We start from the raw sequence: 22436 nt of genomic DNA, 5'->3' as shown, positions 1-22436 counted from the left end.
CCTCTCCCCCAACCCTCACCCCAACCCCCAACCTTACTTGTCACGGCAAGCTAGAAAAATAGATTCAGGAAGAAAGTAATGTAACAAGGACAAATTTTATTCAGGAGAAGGGAGAAACAGCAGAATAAGTCAAACAACCTCATCGATGGCCAGCATTAAGGTACACAACATCAGGCCTCGGCCAGTAATATGGGCAAGGAAACCTCCTGCTGATTAACACCTACCGCCCTCCCTCAGCTGATGAATCAGTCCTCCTCCATGTTGAACACCACTTGGAGGAAGCACTGAGGGTAGCAAGGGCACAAAATGTACTCTGGGTGGGGGACTTCAATGTCCATCACCAAGAGTGGCTCGGTAGCACCACTACTGACCGAGCTGGCCGAGTCCTGAAGGACATAGCTGCTAGACTGGGCCTGCGGCAGGTGGTCAGCGAACCAACACGAGGGAAAAACTTACTTGACCTCGTCCTCACCAATCTACCTGTCGCAAATGCATCTGTCCATGACAGTATTGGTAGGAGTGACCACTGCACAGTCCTCGTGGAGATGAAATCCCGTCTTCGCACTGAGGACACCATCCAACGTGTTGTGTGGCACTACCACCGTGCTAAATGGGATAGATTCAGAACAGATCTAGCAGCTCAAAACTGGGCATCCATGAGGCGCTGTGGGTCATCAGCAGCAGCAGAATTGTATTCCAGCACAATCTGTAACCTCATGGCCCGGCATATTCCTCACTCTACCATTACCAACAAGCCAGGGGATCAACCCTGGTTCAATGAGGAGTGTAGAAGAGCATGCCAGGAGCAGCACCAGGCGTACCTAAAAATGAGGTGCCAACCTGGTGAAGCTACAACTCAGGACTACATGCATGCTAAACAGCGGAAGCAACATGCTATAGACAGAGCTAAGCGATTCCACAACCAACGGATCAGATCAAAGCTCTGCAGTCCTGACACATCCAGTCGTGAATGGTGGTGGACAATTAAACAACTAACGGGAGGAGGAGGCTCTGCAAACATCCCCATTCTCAATGATGGCGGAGTCCAGCACGTGAGTGCAAAAGACAAGGCTGAAGCGTTTGCAACCATCTTCAGCCAGAAGTGCCGAGTGGATAATCCATCTCAGCCTCCTCCCGATATCCCCACCATCACGGAAGCCAGTCTTTGGCCAATTTGATTCACTCCACGTGATATCAAGAAACGGCTGAGTGCACTGGATACAGCAAAGGCTATGGGCCCCGACAACATCCCAGCTGTAGTGCTGAAGACTTGTGCTCCAGAACTAGCTGCGCCTCTAGCCAAGCTGTTCCAGTACAGCTACAACACTGGCATCCACCCGACAATGTGGAAAATTGCCCAGGTATGTCCTGTCCACAAAAAGCAGGACAAATCCAATCCGGCCAATTACCGCCCCATCAGTCTACTCTCAATCATCAGCAAAGTGATGGAAGGTGTCGTCGACAGTGCTATCAAGCGGCACTTACTCACCAATAACCTGCTCACCGATGCTCAGTTTGGGTTCCGCCAGGACCACTCGGCTCCAGACCTCATTACAGCCTTGGTCCAAACATGGACAAAAGAGCTGAATTCCAGAGGTGAGGTGAGAGTGACTGCCCTTGACATCAAGGCATCATTTGACCGAGTGTGGCACCAAGGAGCCCTAGTAAAATTGAAGTCAATGGGAATCAGGGGGAAAACTCTCCAGTGGCTGGAGTCATACCTAGCACAAAGGAAGATGGTAGTGGTTGTTGGAGGCCAATCATCTCAGCCCCAGGGCATTGCTGCAGGAGTTCCTCAGGGCAGTGTCCTAGGCCCAACCATCTTCAGCTGCTTCATCAATGACCTTCCCTCCATCATAAGGTCAGAAATGGGGAAGTTCGCTGATGACTGCACAGTGTTCAGTTCCATTCGCAACCCCTCAGATAATGAAGCAGTCCGAGCCCGCATGCAGCAAGACCTGGACAACATCCAGGCTTGGGCTGATAAGTGGCAAGTAACATTCGCGCCAGATAAGTGCCAGGCAATGACCATCTCCAACAAGAGAGAGTCTAACCACCTCCCCTTGACATTCAACGGCATTACCATTGCCGAATCCCCCACCATCAACATCCTGGGGGTCACCATTGACCAGAAACTTAACTGGACCAGCCATATAAATACTGTGGCTACAAGAGCAGGTCAGAGGCTGGGTATTCTGCGGCGAGTGACTCACCTCCTGACTCCCCAAAGCCTTTCCACCATCTACAAGGCACAAGTCAGGAGTGTGATGGAATACTCTCCACTTGCCTGGATGAGTGCAGCTCCAACAACACTCAAGAAGCTCGACACCATCCAAGATAAAGCAGCCCGCTTGATTGGCACCCCATCCACCACCCGAAACATTCACTCCCTTCACCACCGGCGCACTGTGGCTGCAGTGTGCACCATCCACAGGATGCACTGCAGCAACTCGCCAAGGCTTCTTCGACAGCACCTCCCAAACCCGCGACCTCTACCACCTAGAAGGACAAGGGCAGCAGGCGCATGGGAACAACACCACCTGCACGTTCCCCTCCAAGTCACACACCATCCCGACTTGGAAATATATTGCCGTTCCTTCATTGTCGCTGGGTCAAAATCCTGGAACTCCCTTCCTAACAGCACTGTGGGAGAACCGTCACCACACGGACTGCAGCGGTTCAAGAAGGCGGCTCACCACCACCTTCTCGAGGGCAATTAGGGATGGGCAATAAATGCCGGCCTTGCCAGCAACGCCCACATCCCGTGAACGAATGAAAAAAAAGTCTATTTGAGGGGCCTCTACATATAACAGCAGCTTGAGGGATATAGGCACAATACCCAGCAGGCCAGACCAGACATGCAACACTGCTCTGCTGCTTCTCCATTTCAACTCCCCAGTAAAGACCGAGGAGCTTGCCTAAAAATGTAAATTGCCCTGATCCTGGAAAATTGGATGGGATCAGGAGCACATCCTTGTGCCAGGCTGAACTCCTGCCATGCTGAAGATGTGCCTGGTTTCTGTGACAGTGGGAAATCCTAGCCAATATCTTTATCTGAATCTATATCTTTTCTTCTTTCTATAGTTTTATTCTGCACTGGTCCTCTTCTTCCAAAGAGCCGAGATATAGGAGGATTCCTGTGGGTAAACCCTTTGTGGCACAGTGGCAGCTGGAGGATGAGAAAAGGCTGCCCCACAGTAAGTAACATGTAGCTAGATGAATATCTAAGGAGCAAGATTCATGCCTGTAGATTGCTCATAAAAATTCCATCCTCCTTCTTACAGTTGTTGCCTCTGTACTGCATACTGGAGCTAAATAAATCTATTTATCAAGCAATGTGAATTAAATTTTAGAGCCTTTGGATGGACATTTAAATAGTAATTTCAGTGTTCTTCTGACAACCTTTCATAGTGGTCCTGATGTAAAAATGTTGGTACACCAAGGAGGGGTGTCTGCATATACTGGCAGCTTTTTTAAAAATTATTTTACAAAGTAGAAAGTGGTAGAGTATATAATAGTAAGGATTAATAACTACATTTCTAGTAAGGACTGGTGGAAACAACAGAACTAGTCAGAGATTAAAATTAAGGTCTGGGATCAAGACTGATGACTTCAGGCATGGGCTGAAAATGGCCTTCAATAGTCTTTCTGGCATAGGTTTCGGGCAGAAAGGGAATCCCGGCCCCCAGGGATTGCAAACGCAAAATCTTTCAAAATGGAGGCCTGCAGCCTCCTTGAAAGGTTTTAGTGACCAACCTGCCCTCTGGGAATGGGTTGGTTGCCCACCTCTCCTCCCGCCCCGGTGAAAACTGGAAATGGACGGGTTGGAGGGGAGTTGGGGGCAGGTCTGAAATTATTGTAATTTTCAATGCCCTCCCGCCCCCAACCCACCCGTTTTTCACAGTTAAAATTCTGCCCAAAGAGTACTATACTGTGCGGAGCCACTGTAACGCCAGGCATGAATCATAGGTGTCTTAAAGCTACATCTTAAGCATCTACTGTATTGGACTTGCATTATGGTATAAATAAATAATTACCAAGCTGCTTTCATTTTTAAAGGGGATGGTTACTACTTCACACTACTGTTTGAGTGCTTTCTGTTGTTAATATTATTCATATTTTTGTTATCACTGGAGAAACATTGGTCCTGTACTGCCCAGCTGTCCACCTTCCAATTCTTTTAGAAGTTAAGCACTAGAAACATAATACAATACATTCTATAAATATAATCCTTATAGATAAGAAGGAAATCAAACAGATATATTAGCCCCGATTTTGACTCGGGTGCAAATTGGGGGGGCGACAGGGGTGGGGGAGGGGATACCAAAAGTATGTCCCCATGACGACACCACGTGAATCCCAGGGGATTTTAACTCTCGGGTCTCAGTTCAATATGATTGATGGGCTGCCCACCCAATCGTATCCGGAACCCAGTAAGACTGTCCACCTCATGGGCACAGTTTCTGGTGGGCCTGTTGAGATTAAGGGGGGAATGCATCTCTTAAAGCAAGCATTCCCTTACTGCTGCAAGGAGGGGAATCTGAGCATTGAGTCAGAGGGCAGCCCCCAGGACTTCTGATGCCTCAGATTTTTGTCTCATTGTTCCTTGCTTTGTTCCATCCTGGTTTTCCAATGTACACATTGTCTTAAATTAATATTTTTGGCAGCTGCACCAACGAGAATACGACCTCAATGTTTCGCATCCAGTATAAAATGGACCAAAATAATCAATTGTGTGACACCCAAGTGGGGTGAAATTCCGCTGGATTTCTTCCGCTCGTTCACCATAAAGAGAACCCAGTAAAACAGCATACAATTGGGATCATCTGACTTGTGAATGCAAGTCAGAGGACTCCTTTTGCACTGCCCCATTTTCTGCCATAATTTCCAGTGTCCACTTTTAGAAATGAGACAAAAATTAGATCATGATGTCAGATGCCCCATTTTCCATTATTTCCACCTTATTTGCACTGTTTCCTCTATATGAAACAGGCATCCAGGATTCTTAAGTGCTCTGGAGAGGGTCAAAGAGCATTTCAAGAGTCCAGCAACTACATTCACAACAGCAATTTGTAGATAATTTCTGATCTAGCCAAGTATCCACCTTTGTGCCATTTGCTGTAGGACTACCATTTTCTCCTCATTACAACTGTGCTGTAGGCTGCATAACTTTGCCTTGCAAGGAGGTCCAGTTATGGATGCTCCAGAGGAGAAATGCACATACGGACTGCAAATGGATCAACAAGAGGAGCAGCATCTTTGGCCACTACATTAACATAGTCCTTTCTACATCATAATCCTTAACTACACTACATAGTCTTTTTTACATCTTCCCTCCATAGATTTGCCATCATCTAGCAACCCTCTCTCTGTGAACCAACTCACCCAGCTTTTATTCATATTTCCTGATGAAAATAATTTTCAAACCTCTCCAAGAACAACGTCTGCTCACAAAAGTTTAGTGCAACGACAATTTAATGAGAATCGTATTGTGCATGTGCCTAGTGCATCACACCATGGCAATTCCCCTAGGTGGTAGGGTACGAAGCATGTGGTCTTAACCCTAGGCTTGTGCTTCTCCTAGGTGGTACCTCAGTGGCAGGAGAGTGTGAATTGGATGGTTGCTGTGTTGTAATAGGAGCCTTCTGGGACTGATGTGACCCTTGATTCGCAGGAACTAAGTCCTGAGATATGGCTGGTACATTCCATGCTTGGCAAACTCTATGACCTCCTTTCCCAGGATCTGCAGTACTTCTTTATTATTGAGGTGAGAGTATAGAGGTTTAGGGGCAGCCACTTGTGACGTCTCTCTTTCACAGATGTTATGGGCTGCCTTGTCCTTGAGACAAAATGCAAAAAGTGAGAATTGCCTTTTGTTATTATGACACTCAGTTAAACCAAGATGTTGTCACGTGATGACAGGGAGCATACAGGGTAAGATGGGGCAGGAAGGGAAGGCTTGTGTCAGCCACCGAGAGCTCGGTGCTACAGAGGGCCTGGAGGAGTGTAGAAAGTGCAGGGGTGAAATTAAAAAGGAAATTGGGAAAGCAAAGAGAGGGCATGAAAAAATACTGGCAAGTAAAATTAAGGAAAACCAAAGGATGTTTTATAAATATATAAAGAGAGGGAGGATGGCTATGGAAGGAGTGGGGCCTATTGGAGACCAGAAAGGAGGCGGGGGATGTGGGTATGGTTCTTAATGAATACTTTGGATCTGTCTTCACAAAAGAGGGGGACGATGCAGAGATTGTAGTTAAGGAGGAGGAGTGTGAAATATTGGATGGGATAAACATAGTGAGAGGGGAAGTATTGAGGGGTTTGGCATCTTTGAAAATAGATAAATCACCGGGGTCTGATGAAATGCATCCCAGGCTGATAAAAGAAGCAGGGGAGGGGATAGCAGAGGCTCTGACCACTATTTTCCATTCCTCCCTGGCTACAGGCATGGTGCCAAAGGATTAGAGGACTGCTGACATTGTGCCGTGGTTTGAGAGGGGAGAGAAGGATGGACCTAGTAATTGCAGGCCAGTCACTCTGGCCTGTTGGTGGTCAAATTATTGGAATCAATTCTGAGGGATGAAATAAACCGTCATTTAGAAAGGCACGGATTAATCAAGGACAGTCAACATCGATTTGTTAAGGGAAGGTCGTGTCTGACTAACTTGATTGAATTTTTTGAGGAGGTGGCAGGGAGGGTCAATGAGGATAGTGCATTTGATGTAGTGTACATGGATTTTAGCAAGGTTTTTGACAAGGTCCCACATGGCAGACTGGTCAAAAAGTAAAAGCCCATGGGATCCAAGGGAAAGTGGCAAATTGCATCCAAAATTGGCTCAGTGGCAGAAAGCAAAGGGTAATGATTGACGGGTGTTTTTGTGGCTGGAAGGCTGTTTCCAGTGGGGTTCCCCAGGGCTCAGTACTAGGTCCCTTGCTTTTTGTGGTATATATTAATGATTTAGACTTAAATGTAGTGACATGATTAAGAAGTTTGCAGATGATACAAAAATTGGCCGTGTGGTTGATAGTTAGGAGGACAGCTGTAGACTGCAGGAAGATACCAATGGACTGGTCAGGCGGGCAGAAAAGTGGCAAATGGAATTCAATCCAGAGAAGTGTGAGGTAATGCATTTGGGGAGGGCAAACAAGGGAAGGGAATACACAATAAATGGGAAGATACTGAGAGGTGTAGAGGAAGAGAGGGACCTTGGAGTGCATGACCACAGATCCCTGAAGGTAGCAGGACAGGTAGACAAGGTGGTTAAAAAGGCATACGGGATACTTTCCTTTATTAGCTGAGGCATAGAAAATAAGAGCAGGGAGGTTATGCTCGAACTGTATAAAACACTAGTTAAACCACAGCTTGAGTACTGCATACAGTTGTGGTCATCACATTACAGGAAGGACGTGATTGCGCTAGAGAGGGTACAGAGGCAATTTATGAGGATGTTGCCAGGGCTGGAGAATTTTAGCTATGAGGAAAGATTGGATAGGCTGGGGTTGTTTTCTTTGGAAAAGAGGAGGCTAAGGGGTGATTTAATTGAGGCGTTTAAAATTATGAGGGGTCTAGATAGAGTGGATAGGAAGGACCTATTTCCCTCAGCAGAGGTCAATAACCAGGGGGCATAGATTTAAAATGATTGGTAGAAGGATTAGAGGGAACTGAAGAAAAATATTTTCACCCAGAGGGTGGTAGGGGTCTGGAACTCACTACCTGAAAGGATGATAGAGGCAGAAACCCTCATCGCATTTAAAAGGTACTCAGATATGCTCTCGGAAGTGCCATAACCTACAAGGCTCAGACCAAGTGCTGGAAAGTGGGATTAGGCTGGGTAGCTCTATTTCGACCGGCACAGACACGATGGGCCGAATGGCCTCCTTCTGTGCCATAAATTTTCTATGTTTCTATGTATGCAACAAGCCATTTTGTTCCAAGTAAAGCTTATGTGGGGTGAATCTATGTAACATTGTGAGTGAAAGGACACTTTCAGGTGAAGACTAGAGTCTAAAGAGCACAATGTTGTCCCCTGGGCATTGATGATAAGCAATTAAAATACTTTAACATAGTGTGATGGGGAGGCAATTCAAAGTAGCAGACATGGTTAGTACAATGCATCCCTGGAAGGTGTGGTTGGTTTTGCTTCAGTATCTAACCTGGTAAAATCATTAAACCTGGCTAGCTATGTATGGATTGGTGTAGAGCTGTCACCCACTGCCCTGTCCCTTTTCATCCATTGCTACAGGGCAGCTCTCTTTAGGGTTCTGTGATACTTAATCCCAAAGATTAATCCTTTCTTCTTCCTCACTGTCTCCAACAGTATTTTTACAACCTCAGGGCTCTCTGTCCCCTGCACACTTGTCAGACTTTCTTAGTTCTCTGAATTTTGTTAATGTGTTGATTGATAGGGTGAGATGTTTATAGGGTGAGATGAAGTGAACAGCCTGGGAGAAGGCTCATGTGAAGCATAAACCTGAATGGCTTGTTTATATGCTGTAAATTCTCTGTAATTCTATGAATTTTCTTCTCTTGACAAAAAATAATTCTGATGATACCAGCCAATTTAATGCTGCTGCAATTCTTTACAACTTGCAATACCACACTATTACTAGAGCCTGCAGCATCACACTATTATTAGAACCATCACACTATTACTAGAACCTGCAGCATCACACTATTACTAGAACCACTGCACTATTACTAGAGCCTGCAGCATCACACTATTATTAGAACCACCACACTATTACTAGAACCTGCAGCATCACACTATCACTAGAACCACCGCACTATTACTACAACCTGCAGCATCACACTATTACTAGAACCACCGCACTATTACTAGAACCTGCAGCATCACACTATTACTAGAACCACCGCACTATTACTAGAACCTGCAGCATCACACTATTACTAGAACCACCACACTATCACTAGAACCTGCAGCATCACACTATTACTAGAACCACCACACTCTTACTAGAACCTGCAGCACCACACTATTACTTGAACCTGCAGCACCACACTATTACTAGAACCACCACACTATTACTAGAACCTGCAGCACCACATTATTACTTGCCCCCAATGGGCAAGCTCCAAATTAGAGGAATTTCTGATGCCTAAAGTTCAATCAAAAGATTATAATGATGCTGATCCTGGTAATTAAAGTCATTTTGGACAGGTACGATTCACACTCCGCACTATATTTGTCTCGTGCCCAATCTGAAAATCTAGGCTTAAGTGTCTGATCTTTGCTATTCTATTTGGAGCCTGATTTGATATACACGCAATAGAATTGTTGGTCACACACAATCCCTGTCTGCATCTATATATTTGTAATAATTCTCGGAATATTAAGGTATACTGAGATTAAGAGATGGGATCACAGTCTCCTTACACTCCAGTGCCTCCAGCATGGCTTTCACTGCGGGAATGAGTTTAGAGTGTGAAACATAGGAACATAGGAACAGGAGTAGGCTATTCACCCCTCGAGCCTGTTCCACCATTCAATGAGATCATGGCTGATCTGCACCCAGCTCCATCCACCCACCTTGGCTCCGTATCCCTTAAAAGCCTTGGCTAGCAAAACCTATCAATCTCAGATTTAAAATTATTAGTTGAGCAAGCATCAACTGCTTTTTATGGGAGAGAGTTCCACATTTCTACCACCCTTTGCATGAATAAGTGTTTCCCAACTTCTCTCCTGAATGGCCTGGCTCTGATTTTAAGGTTACATCCCCTTCTCCTAGACTCCCCCACCAGCGGAAGAAGATTCTCTTTATCTACCCTACCAATTCCTTTCAAAATCCTAAAAACCTCAATCAAATCACCCTTTAACCTTCTATATTTCAGGGAATACAAGCCTAGTTTATATAATCTCTCCTCATAATCTAACTCTTGGAGCCCTTGTAACATTCTAGTGAATCTGCGCTGCACTCCTTCCTAAGCTGCGGTGCCCAGAACTGTCCACAGTACTCCAGATGTGGTGTAACCAAGGCTTTATATAGCTGTATCAAAACTTTCTCCCCTTTATATTCTAGCCCTTTAGTTATAAAGGCTAACATTCCATTTGCCTTTTTGATTATTTTTTGTACCTGACTACTACATTTTAGTGATCTGTGCACATGGACCCCTAAATCTCTTTGGACCACCACTGTTCCTAGCTTTTCACCATTTAAAAAATACTCAGATCTATCCATTTTTGGTCCACACTTACCTGCGTTGAAATCCATCTGCCACAGTTTTGCCCACTCACTTAATCTATCAATGTCTCTTTGTAATTTTATGCCCCCGTCTATAGTACTTACTATGCCACCAATCTTTGTGTTATAGGCAAATTTGGATATATGGCTCTCTATTTTGTTATCTAAGTATTTAATAAATATAGTGAATAGTTGAGGCCCCAGCACAGATCCTTGTGGGACACCATTAGTCACTTCCTTTCAATTCGAGTACATACCCATTATCCCTGCTCACTGTCTTCTACCGCCTAACTAATCTTCTAATCAGGTCAATAATTTGCCTTCAATTCCATGAGCTTTAATTTTAGCTAACAGTCTTTTATGTGGAACCTTATCAAATGCCTTCTGGAAGTCCATTTAAACCACATCCGTAGACATTCCCCTGTCTACTCCTTTAGTTACTTTCTCAAAAAATTCAATTAGGTTCGTTAGACATGATCTACCTGTTACAAATCCAAATTGGCTCTCTCTAATCAGCTCATATTTCTCTAAGTGTTCAGTCACACTGTCCTTAATTATAGACTCCAATAACTTCCCCACAACTGATGTTAGACTAAAAGGTTTAAATGGTTGGCAGGCTGTAACTAGTGGGGCACCGCAAGATCAGAGCTTGGGCCTCAGCTATTTACAATCTATATTAATGCCTTAGATGAAGGGACCGAGTGTAATGTATCCAAGCTTCCTGATGATACAAAGCTAGGTGGGAAACTAAGCTGTGAGGAGGACCCAAAGAGTCTGCAAAGAGATATAGACAGGCTAAGTGAGTGGGCAAGAAGGTGGCAGATGGAGTATAATGTGGGGAAATGTGAGGTTATTCACTTTGGTAGGAAGAATAGAAAAACAGAATACTTTTTAAATGGTGAGAAACTATTAAATGTTGCTGTTCAGAGAGATCTTGGTGTCCTCGTAAAAGAAACACAAAAAGTTAACATGCAGGTACAGCAAGCAATTAGGAAGGCAAATGGAATGTTGGCCTTTATTGCAAGGGGGTTGGAGTACAAGAGTAAGGAAGTCTTACTATAGTTGTACAGAGCTTTGGTGAGACCACACCTGGAGTACAGTGCACAGTTTTGGTCTCCTTATTGAAGGAAGGATATACTCGCCTTAGAGGGGGTGCAACGAAGGTTCACTAGATTGATTCCTGGGATGAGAGGGTTGTCCTATAATGAGAGAATAAGTAAAAAGGCCTATATTCTCTGGAGTTTAGAAGAATGAAAGGTGATCTCATTGAAACATATAACATTCTGAGCGGGCTTGACAGGGTAAATGCTGAGAGGTTGTTTCCCCTGGCTGGAGAGTCTTTTTTTTCATTCATGGGATGTGGGCATCGCTGGCGAGGCCAGCATTTATTACCCATCCCTAATTAACCTTGGGAAGGTGGTGGTGAGCTGCCTTCCTGAACCGCTGCAGTCCGTGTGGTGAAGGTTCTCCCACAGTGCTGTTAGGTAGGGAGTTCCAGGGTTTTGACCCAGCGACGATGAAGGAACGGCAATATATTTCCAAGTGGGGATGGTGTGTGACTTGGAAGGGAACGTGCAGGTGGTGGTGTTCCCATGTGCCTGCTACCCTTGTCCTTCTAGGTGGTAGAGGTCGTGGGTTTGGGTGGTGCTGTCGAAGAAGCCTTGGCGAGTTGCTGTAGTGCATCTTGTAGATTGTACACACTGCAGCCATGGTGCATCGATGGTGTAGGGTGAATGTTTAAAGTGGTGGATGGGGTGTCAATCAGGCAGGCTACTTTGTCCTGGATGGTGTCGAGCTTCTTGAGTGTTGTTGGAGCTGCACTCATCCAGGCAAGTGGAAAGTTTTCCATCACACCCCTGACTTGTGCCTTGTAGATGGTGGAAAGGCTTTGGGGAGTCAGGAGGTGAGTCACTCGCCGCAGAATACCTAGCCTCTGACTCCAGCCATTGGAGAGTTTTCCCCCTGATTCCCATTGACTTCAATTTTACTAGGGCTCCTTGATGCCACACTCGGTCAAATGATGCCTTGATGTCAAGGGCAGTCGCTCTCACCTCACCTCTGGAATTCAGCTTTTTGGCCATGTTTGGACCAAAGTTGTAATGAGGCCTGTAGTCGAGTGGTCCTGGCGGAACCCAAACTGAGCATCGTTGAGCAGGTTATTGGTGAGTAAGTGCCACTTGATAGCATTGTCGACAACACTTTCCATCACTTCGCTGATGATTGAGAGTAGACTGATAGGGCAGTAATTGGCTGGATTGGATTTGTCCTGCTTTTTGTGGACAGGACATAACTGGGCAATTTTCCACTTTGCAGGGTAGATGCCAGTTTTGTAGCTGTACTGGAACAGTTTGGCTGGAGGTGCAGCTGGTTCTGGAGCACAAGTCTTCAGCACTACAGCCGGGATATTGTCGGGGCCCATAGCCTTTCTTGCATCCAGTGCACTCAGCCATTTCTTGATATCGCATGGAGTGAATCAAATTGGCTGAAGACTGGCTTCTGTGATGGTGGGAATCTCGGGAGGAAACAGAGATGGATCATCCTCTCGGCACTTCTGGCTGAAGATGTTTGCAAAGGCTTCAGCCTTGTCTTTTTTCTAGAACTAGGGGGCATAGTCTCAGGATATGGGGTCGGCCAATTAAGACTGAGATGTGAAGGAATTTCTTCACTCAGAGGGTTGTGAATCTTTGGAATTCTCTACCCCAGAGGGCTGTGGATGCTGAGTCATTGAGTATATTCAAGGCTGAGATGGATAGATTTTTGGACTCTAGGGGAATCAAGGGATATGGGGATCGGGCAGGAAAGTGGAGTTGAGGTTGAAGATCAGCCATGATCTTATTGAATGGCAGAGCAGGCTCGAGAGGCTGTATGGCGTACTCCTGCTCCTAATTCTTATGTTCTTATGTCTATAATTTCCTGGTTTCCCTCCCTCATCTTTCTTAAATAATGGAGTTACATTTGCAATTTTCCAATCTAAAGGGACAATTCCTGAATTGAGAGAGCTTTGGAAAATTATGGCTAAGACATCTGCAATTTTCTCACCTACTTCCTTTAAAACCCTGGGGGTGGAAACCATCAGGTCCTGGGGATTTGTCAGTCTTTAGTGCCATTATTTTTTCTAATACTGTTTTCTTGCTTACGTTAACTTTAGTAAGTTCCAGTTCTTGATTCATTATCAGTTTCCTTGGAATGTCAGGTATATTATCCTCTTCCTCTACTATGATGACTGACACAGAGTAATTATTCAACAAGTCTGCCGTTTCATTACTTTCATTTGCAATATTACACTCATTTGTTTTTAAAGGGCCCCCATTATCGTTGACTAACGTTTTTCCTCCAATATAATTGTAAAAACTTTTTGTGTTAATCTTGATATCCTTTGCAAGTTTCTTTTTGTATTCCCTTTTTGCAGCTCTTGCTAACTTTTTTGACTTCCTTTGCTCTTCTTCATATTTCTCCCAGACCCCTGGATCTACACTATTCTTTACACCTTTGTATGCTCTTTCCTTTATCATAGCATCATAGTATCATAGTAGGTACAGCATAGGAGGAGGCCATTCGATCCATCCAAATAGACCCATTCCCCTGCTCCTTCCCAATTCTCCCTTCAAGTATTTATCCAATTCCCTTTTGAAAGTTACTACTGAATCTGCTTCCACCACCCTTTCAGGCAGTGCATTCCAGATTAATACAACTTGCTGCATTAAAAAAGGTTTGCTGATGTCGCCTCTGGCTCTTTTGCCAATCACCTTCAATCTGTGTCCTCTGGTTACTGACCCTTCTCCCACTGGAAACAGTTTCTCCTTATTTACTCTACCAAAACCATTCATGATCTTGAACACTGCTATCAAATCTCCCCTTAACCTTCTCTGTTCTAAGGAGAACAACCCCAGCTTCTCCAGTCTATCCACATAACTGAAGTCCCTCATCTCTGGTACCATTCTCGTAAATCTCTTCTGCACCCTCTCTAAGGCCTTGACATCCTTCCTAATGTGTGGTACCCAGAATTGAACACAATATTCCAGCTGAGGCTTAACCAGTGTTTTATAAAGATTTAGCATAACTTCCTTGCTTTTGTAGTGTGTGCCTCTAATAATAAAGCCCAGGATCCCATATGCTTTTTTAACAGCCTTCTCAATTTGTCCTGCCACCTTCAAAGATTTGTGTATGTGCATCCCCAGGTCTCTCTATTCCTGCACTCCCTTTAAAATTGTACCATTTCGTTTATATTGCCTCTTCTCATTCTTCCTACCAAAATGCATCTCTTCACACCTCTCTGTGTTAAATCTCATCTGCCATGTGTCTGCCCATTTCACCAGCCTGTCTATGTCCCCCTGAAGTCTGTTACTTTCGTCCACATTGTTTACTACATTTCTGAGTTTCATGTTATCTGCAAACTTTGAAATTATACCCTCTATACCCAAGTCCAGGTCATTAATATAGATCAAAAAGAGCAGTGGTCCTAATACCGACCCTTGGGGAGCACCACTGTATACTTCCCTCAAGTTTAAAAAGGAACCGTTCACCACCACTCACTGCTTTCTGTCCCCAGCTAATTTTCTATCCACGCTGCCACTGTCCCTTTAATCCCATGGGCTTTAATTTTGCTAACAAGTCTATTATATGGTAGTTTTTCAAATGCCTTTTGAAAGTCCATATTCACAACATCAACCACACTACCCTCATCAACCCTCTCCGTCACTTCATAAAAGAATTCCGTCAAACACAATTTTCCTTTAACAAATCCGTGTTGATTTTCATTTATTCGCCCAAAGCTTTCCAAGTGCCAATTAATTTTGTCCCGGATTATTGTCTCTAAAAGTTTTCCCACCACTGAGGTTAGCTGATTGGCCTGTAATTGCTCGGTTTATTCCTCTCCCCTTTTTTGAATAGAGTTGTAACATTTGCAATCCTCCAGTCCTCCGGCACCATCTCCATTTAGTTATACGTTATCTCTCACCTCTTTTGTCGACCATGGCTGTTTTATTTGGTAAGTAGAGCTCTTGTCCCTTAGGGGTATATACTGGTCCTACATTAAGCTAAATTCTTTTTTGAACACCTCCCACTGTTCATCTGTAGTTTTACACGATAACAGTTTTGATCTGCTTGCTGTCGTCAGTCTCCGTCTCATCCTGTTAAAGTTAGCCTTACCAAAATTTAGAATCTTAGTAACTGTTAAGTTTCTCCTTTTCAAACCTAGCATTGAATTTAATCACATTATGATCACTGTTAGATAAATGTTCCCTTACTGTTAGATTATTAACTAAGTCTGGTTCACTGCCCATTACTAAATTTAGTATGGCCTGCCCTCTTTTTGGTTCTAGAACATACTGCTCCAGAAAACTATCCTGAATGCACTCAAGAAATTCACTACCTTACTGATTTGAGCTATTCTGCTCTTCCCAATCTATATGAAAATTAAAGTCTCCCATTAAAACAACTCTGCTTTTGCTACAGGCCTCTCTAATCTCTGAATTAATACATTCTGTCACTTCATTGCTGCTATTAGGAGGCCTGTAGACAACACACATTACAGTTTTAAGTCCTCTCTTATTCCTCAATTCTAACCATAGAATCTCTGCTGATTGCTTTCCTTTACCTTTATCCTCTCTTACTAATGTTGTAATGGTATCTAATCAATAAGGCTACCCATCCTCCTCTTCCAGTTTCCCAATCCTTTCTAAAGACCTTATAACATGGAATATTTAACTCCCAATCATGACCAGCTTGCAGCCATGTCTCAGTAATGGCCACCATGTCATACCCTCTAAACTGCATTTGAGCCTCTAATTCACTCAATTTATTTTTTATACTCCATACGTTAGTATATAAAACTCTTATTTGGGCAGGAGACCCTACCCTGTCCTTCTGCCCTGATGCTGTCTTTCTCACACCACTTAACACGTTTCTTATTTGTCACTCCTGCTGTAACTACTTTAGTTATTTTTGTATTCCCTTCACCTGGAGTATCTATATCACTGTTTGTGACCTGAGCTCTGCTCTTATCCCTTTTTTAAATGTTTAAACTATCATTTTTAGTATTGTTTCTGACTGAGACTTCCCCCTAATTTATTAGTTTAAAGATTCAGGAGATCTGATATTGTGTGCCAAATCTTCAAAGGTGCCTGTTTCCATTCAGTATGAAGATGCTGTAAATGTAAATAATCAACATCTGCATTGCCCTGTATGTGGTACTTAAATTTCTGCCATTCTAATATACAACATTGCCTCAAGATTTGGAAAGCTCAAATTACTAAATTCACCATCAGTATCAGTCGTCATTATACATGTTTTCCTCGGACAGACTGCTGGAATATCCTATGTGGTGTAATGTTACCTCCTACTGACTGTTGAATATGATGTACTACTAACGGCAATAAATTACAACATCAAGAAATCATCACCACTCTGAATCATTGAAATTAGAATATATGACAATGATTTCCCTCTTCTATTTATTTAGTGCTGAACACGTGCTGCTTAAATTATATTTAAAATAGAATTTAATACCTACCATTGATTTCATCTTTCCACACAGTTTTCTCTTTTTTTTGTATAAATATTAATTTGCTACAATAAATATCATTGTAGATGCTGATTATCCTTTGGTATTATGCTATGCCTGGTGCATTTTAATTTTATTAAGTAGCAGTTTCCAACAGAAATAACCATCTTGAACACATCGTACAGGAGCCGTGTGTGATAGGAACACTGACAATCAGCTTCTGATTTTGCACAGTATGCGGCATCACTTTTCTAATTAGTTGGCACCAACCAAGCCACCGACTGCATGTCTAAATTTAGATTATCAGGACTCAGAAGGTAAAAGAGCACCGCATGAGCCAGAGGATTTCAGAAAATGAAAGCGCTCATCACAAGGTGGGGGCTCACCCAGCGTGTGGGTTACATTTTTAATTATTTTTGACAAGGCAACTGACTACTTTCTTTGAGGAAAAATTGATTTGAACTAATAAGAACGAACGTAAGAACATAAGAAATAGGAGCAGAAGTAGGCCATACGGCCCCTCGAGCCTGCTCCGCCATTCAAATCAGATCTTCTACCTCAACTCCACTTTCCCGCCTGATCCCCATGATAAAAATCAATGGTTTATTTTACAAGTCTTCAACTAGAAGAAAACAGATGAAACATATTTTTATTTTTACATGGCAAATTTAGAAATAGTTTACTTTACTTCCAAATTATCATACTTATAAGAAATACATGTACAATGGAAGTTGAATAATAATTACCACCCTCAAGTCTCTCCCCTTCTCTTCCCTGAAAGCAGGTGGGATTCCATGGATGCTTGGTAGCCACTTAGTGCCTTGGCAGAGTGGCCATTCCTTGTGTTTGAATCTTGATAGTAAGTGCCGATAAGCTAATTTACCATGGAGGCATCACAGCTGAGCCTGATCTTTTCTTCACCCAGCACCACACACATGCAGCTTCTAGCAGGGGTCATTGGACAGCAGTCAGTAGCAGGAATTCTAGCTGTTTTTTTCCCCCTCCAAAGCCCCGTAATACTGTTGAAGTCAATTGCATTGCCTCACTACCGAGTCTGAGATTAGCTATTCAGCACAAACTAGAGTTTAGACCTAGGGCCTAGCTGGTCTGTGTAGCTTAGTGACACAGCACACCATGCAACTTATTACTGAGCCAGGAGTCAGCAGGCAGCCATATCATAATGGGTTGGATCTCACTGGAAAAATAACGGTGTGTTAATGACGCACACCATTATTAATGTGCAAATTGGCCGGCAAGTTCAGGGGATCAAGAGATAAGCTATGAGTTGCAAATCTCCAAAACATTGCTTTGCTTTGCACAAACGACACATCGCCCTTAGCCTCCCCATTAATTTTAAGAACTTGCTGGATTTGCACATTAATTGTCCATTAAACATGCCACAGAAAGTTAAGTCTTGTAATTAAGAGTGTAAATATCTTTTAACAATGTGATAATTGTTAATCCAATGCCTATCAACCTCTCTGGCCCAGAATGGGAACAATTTAAACTGTTCAATCTCATGCCTGCATGTAGTCAATTGTTATTAGAGATTTAAAAAATGTCAAATTTTAAATTTTACATTTTTTTCTTACTTTTCCTTTCTGTCTCTTTTCTCTTTCTCTTAATCCAGAGAATGGTGTGCGTCATTAACACACCGTTATTTCTCTTTCTGTACCTGATTTAATTCTAATTCACCTTCCTTCTCCATTGTTCCTCTGTTTCTCAATCTTTAAATCTCATGGGTTAACTAGAATTAAACCTGATTTAATTCTCCACTGTTGGTTTCGCCAGTCACTAAGATCCCAGATGCCCCGTTGCCCTCGCGTGCCATCAGCTCGCACTTCCAGCAAGTTATGGTGGATACATTTTTCGAGCTGAAGGGTGCAGAAAAAGTCTAACTAACAGCGCAGGCTGCGAGATGCTCCACTCCTGCAAGATCCGGTCCAATCATTTTAGTCAGATTCTCTGGAACTACCACAATGTTAGTGGAAAGTGGCACAACAGTCATGGTAGAATTAAAAGCTCCCTCCCCCGTCCACCCCCACCCCAGTTCTACTATACTGGCCACAAATGATTTGTAAAAATATAAGAAAGCATGAAATAACAAAAGGCCATTTGGCCCATCAAAGCCACTCTTTCCACTGACCAAATTGAAGCCGCTAATGTGATCTCGGCATAGCGGCAGCAGGAAGCTGATCTTCGGACGCTGCATGCACGTGCACTCCACTGAGCTGACCCTGCGCTTTCTCCTACAACAACAGAAACTAGTGCATTGCAAACAGCTACACAAAGAACAGAGATACACCTTTAAAAGCAAGGACCAGCAAAAGGGAAAGGCCTTCCATGCAGCTCCCATTTTATGTGGGCATTGAGCACATGGAGCACTATATAGGCACTCCAAATGCATTATTGGGACTTCCCCTAATTTGCATTAAAATCAGGGGCTTAGTGAGCCTGACACATAACAGCTGCTTCTGGCTCAGATTATTAGGTACACCTCGCATCAGATGTTTAAAAGGCATTAAGCCTCAGTGTCCATAATCAGGGAGCTGGTACCCAGGTACAGCAGCACAAAGGGCAAGTAACATTATCAGCCTCATACAATCTACCCTATCATGGACTACATTCTCTGATTCCCAAAGGTAAGAAGCAAAACTCCAGAACATTCATCCGTCTCCACAATTCAATCTTAGCAAGCTTTCCTCCACAGACCTTGAAGCATTTGATTATTTCACAATCCCATTCCCAAGAAAATATTTCTCTGATTTTTTTTAAAGAGTTAATCAACGTACGCATTGATTTCATGAATGTTTGCTCCTGGCTTCACATGCGTGCGTTTTAGCTCAGAGTTCATCTTAATAGAGAATCCTCTAAAGCACACTATACTCTGCACAAATTCCCAATATGTGTTGGGGGTGAGATCTGGTAGCAATAACAAAAGCCTAAAGATAAAAAAAAACAGGAGATGAGTGTAAAGGTCAGACCGGGGTAAGGAATAAAGATAACATGAATGGTCAGGTAACAAATACAGTTATAAAATAGAAGGATAAAAGGACTGTTAAAAATAAAGTAAAAGGAACATCTATTAAAGATGAATTAAACTGCCTGTACAGCAATGTACACTGTGTCCAAAATAAAATGGGGGAACTGAAAGCAATAATCTGTAGCAAGGAACCAGATGCAGTAGGAATAAATGAAACATAGCTACATAAAGAACAGGACTGGCAACTAAATATTGCAGGTTATAACATAATCAGAAAGGATAGGGTAGGAAAAGTGGGTTGGAGTAGCTGTACTAATTACAGATAACATAATGGCAGTAGAAAAAAGGGACTAACTAACAGAAGGATAGAAACAAAATCCATATAGATTGAAATACAAGATAAGAAGGGATCAATCACGCTAATAGGGGTATACTACAGACCATGAAATAGTGGAAAAGAGGTGGAGGAAGAAATACAGAAACAAATATGTGAAATGAGTAAAGGACATAGAATAATAATCATGGGAGTTTTAAACTACCCCCAAATAAACTGGCAAGAAGAGGCAGATAAAGGGGTACATGGAATGGAGTTTTTACAATGTGTGCAGGACTCCTTTCTTATCCAGTATGTAAAAAGCCCATCAAGAGGGGAAGCACTGCTGAGTCTAGTCATGGGAAATGAACCCGAACAGATAAGAGAAATGTAGGGGGACTTCTAGGCAATAGCGATCACAGCATAATAAGGTTTAAGACAAAGACCAAAGTAATAAATTGGAAAAAAGTTGATTTTAAGGTGATGAAAATTGAACTAGGGAGAATAAACTGGAGATGTTTACTGACAAACAAAGAAATAGAACAGCAGTGGGAAACTACAGACATATAAAAAACAAAAAAAAAATCAGGATAGGGATAGGGCCATTAAGGGATACATATGATAAACACACAGGTAATGACAGCGAAATTGCAGAAATATTAAATAATTACTTTGCCTCATTATTTACCAGGGAGTCTAACATGGTGGGCATTACATTAGAAGAAGAGATCAAAATAGATATAAAGACTTTAAGTTAGAAAGGGGGGAGATAATTGATAAACTAATCAAACTTAGTGAGGATAAAACCCCTGGTCCAGATGGATTGCATCCGCGCATGTTAAAAGAAGTTAGGGAAGAGATAGCAGAGGCACTATTACATAAATATAAAAATTCACTAGAAATGGGAATAGTGCCAGAGGACTGGTGGACAGCTAATGTGATTCCTAGGTTTAAAAAGGGAGATAGAACAAGTCCAGGGAACTATGGACCAATTAGTTTAATGTCAGTGGTTGGAAAGATAATGGAATCCTTATTCAAAGATGTAATAAAAAAATCTAGAAAATGATTACATAATAAAGAATAGTCAGCACGGATTTCAAAAGGGAAGGTCATGCTTGACCAACCTTATTGAATTCTTTGAAGAAGTAACAGAAAGGGTAGACAAGGGTAATGTAGTCTATGTAATATATTTGGATTTTCAAAAGGCCTTCGCTAAGTAGACTCATGACTAAGGTTAGAGCATGTGGAGTCAGGGGACAAGTAGTAGAGTGGATAGCAAGCTGGCTACAAAACAGAAAACAGAGAGTAGGGGTTAAAGGTAGTTACTCAGACTGGCAAAATGTGGGAAGTGGTGTTCCATAAGGATCAATGCTGGGACCACTGTTGTTCACCGTTTACATAAACGATTTGGACTAGGGAATTGGAATTACAATTTTAAAATTTGCGGACGACCCCAAATTAGAGGCGTATAGTTAATACAAAGGAAGAATGCAATGACATACAGGAAGGCATTAATAAATTTGCAGAATGGGTGTGTAATTGGCAAATGAATTTCAATATAGATAAGTGTGAGGTGGCACATTTTGGTAGGAAGAATAGGAGGCCACATACTCTGTGGAAAATAAGAGTCTAAATGGGGTAGAGGAGCAGAGGGATCTGGGGGTACAGATACACAAATCACTAAAAGTCACGATGCAGGTTAATAAGGCCACTTTTAAAAAAGCAAACTAAGCACTGGGGTTCATTTCTGGAGGGATGGAATTGGAAAGCAGGGAAGTTATGTTAAACTTGTCTAGAACCTTGGTTAGACCACACTTGGAGTACTGTGAACAGTTCTGGTCCCCATATTATAAAAAGAATATAGAGGCACTGGAGAAGGTGCAAAAAAGATTTATTAGGATGATACCAGAACTGAGAGGTTATACCTATCAGGAAAGATTGAACAGGCTGGGGCTCTTTTCTCTAGGAAAGAGAAGACTGAGGGGTGACCTGATAGAGGTCTTTAAGATTATGAAAGGGTTTGATAGGGTAGACATAGAGAAGATGTTTCCACTTGTGGGGGAGACCAGAACAATCACTCATAAATCCAATAGGGAATTCAAGAGAAACTTCTCTACCCAAAGAGTGGTTAGAATGTGGAACTCGCTGCCACAAGGAGTAGTTGAGGCAAATAGCATAGATGCATTTAAGGAGAAGCTAGATAAACACGTGAGGGAGAAAGGAATAGAAGGAAATGTTGATGGGATTAGATGAATTAGGGTGGGAGGAGGCTCGTGTGGAGCACAAACACTGACATGGACCTGTTGGGCCGAATGGCCTGTTTCTGTGCTGTAGATTCTATGTAATGTGCTCTTTGGTATCCACTGATTTTGCTGAGAGACTGTTCTTCATATCTACTGCTCTTTGGAGAAAAAGATCTTCTACCCATTTCTAGTCCTGAG

The sequence above is a fragment of the Heptranchias perlo genome, chromosome 3 (assembly GCF_035084215.1).
Source record: "Heptranchias perlo isolate sHepPer1 chromosome 3, sHepPer1.hap1, whole genome shotgun sequence".
Classification (NCBI taxonomy): Eukaryota; Metazoa; Chordata; class Chondrichthyes; order Hexanchiformes; family Hexanchidae; genus Heptranchias; species Heptranchias perlo.
This window is presented reverse-complemented; position numbering follows the sequence as displayed.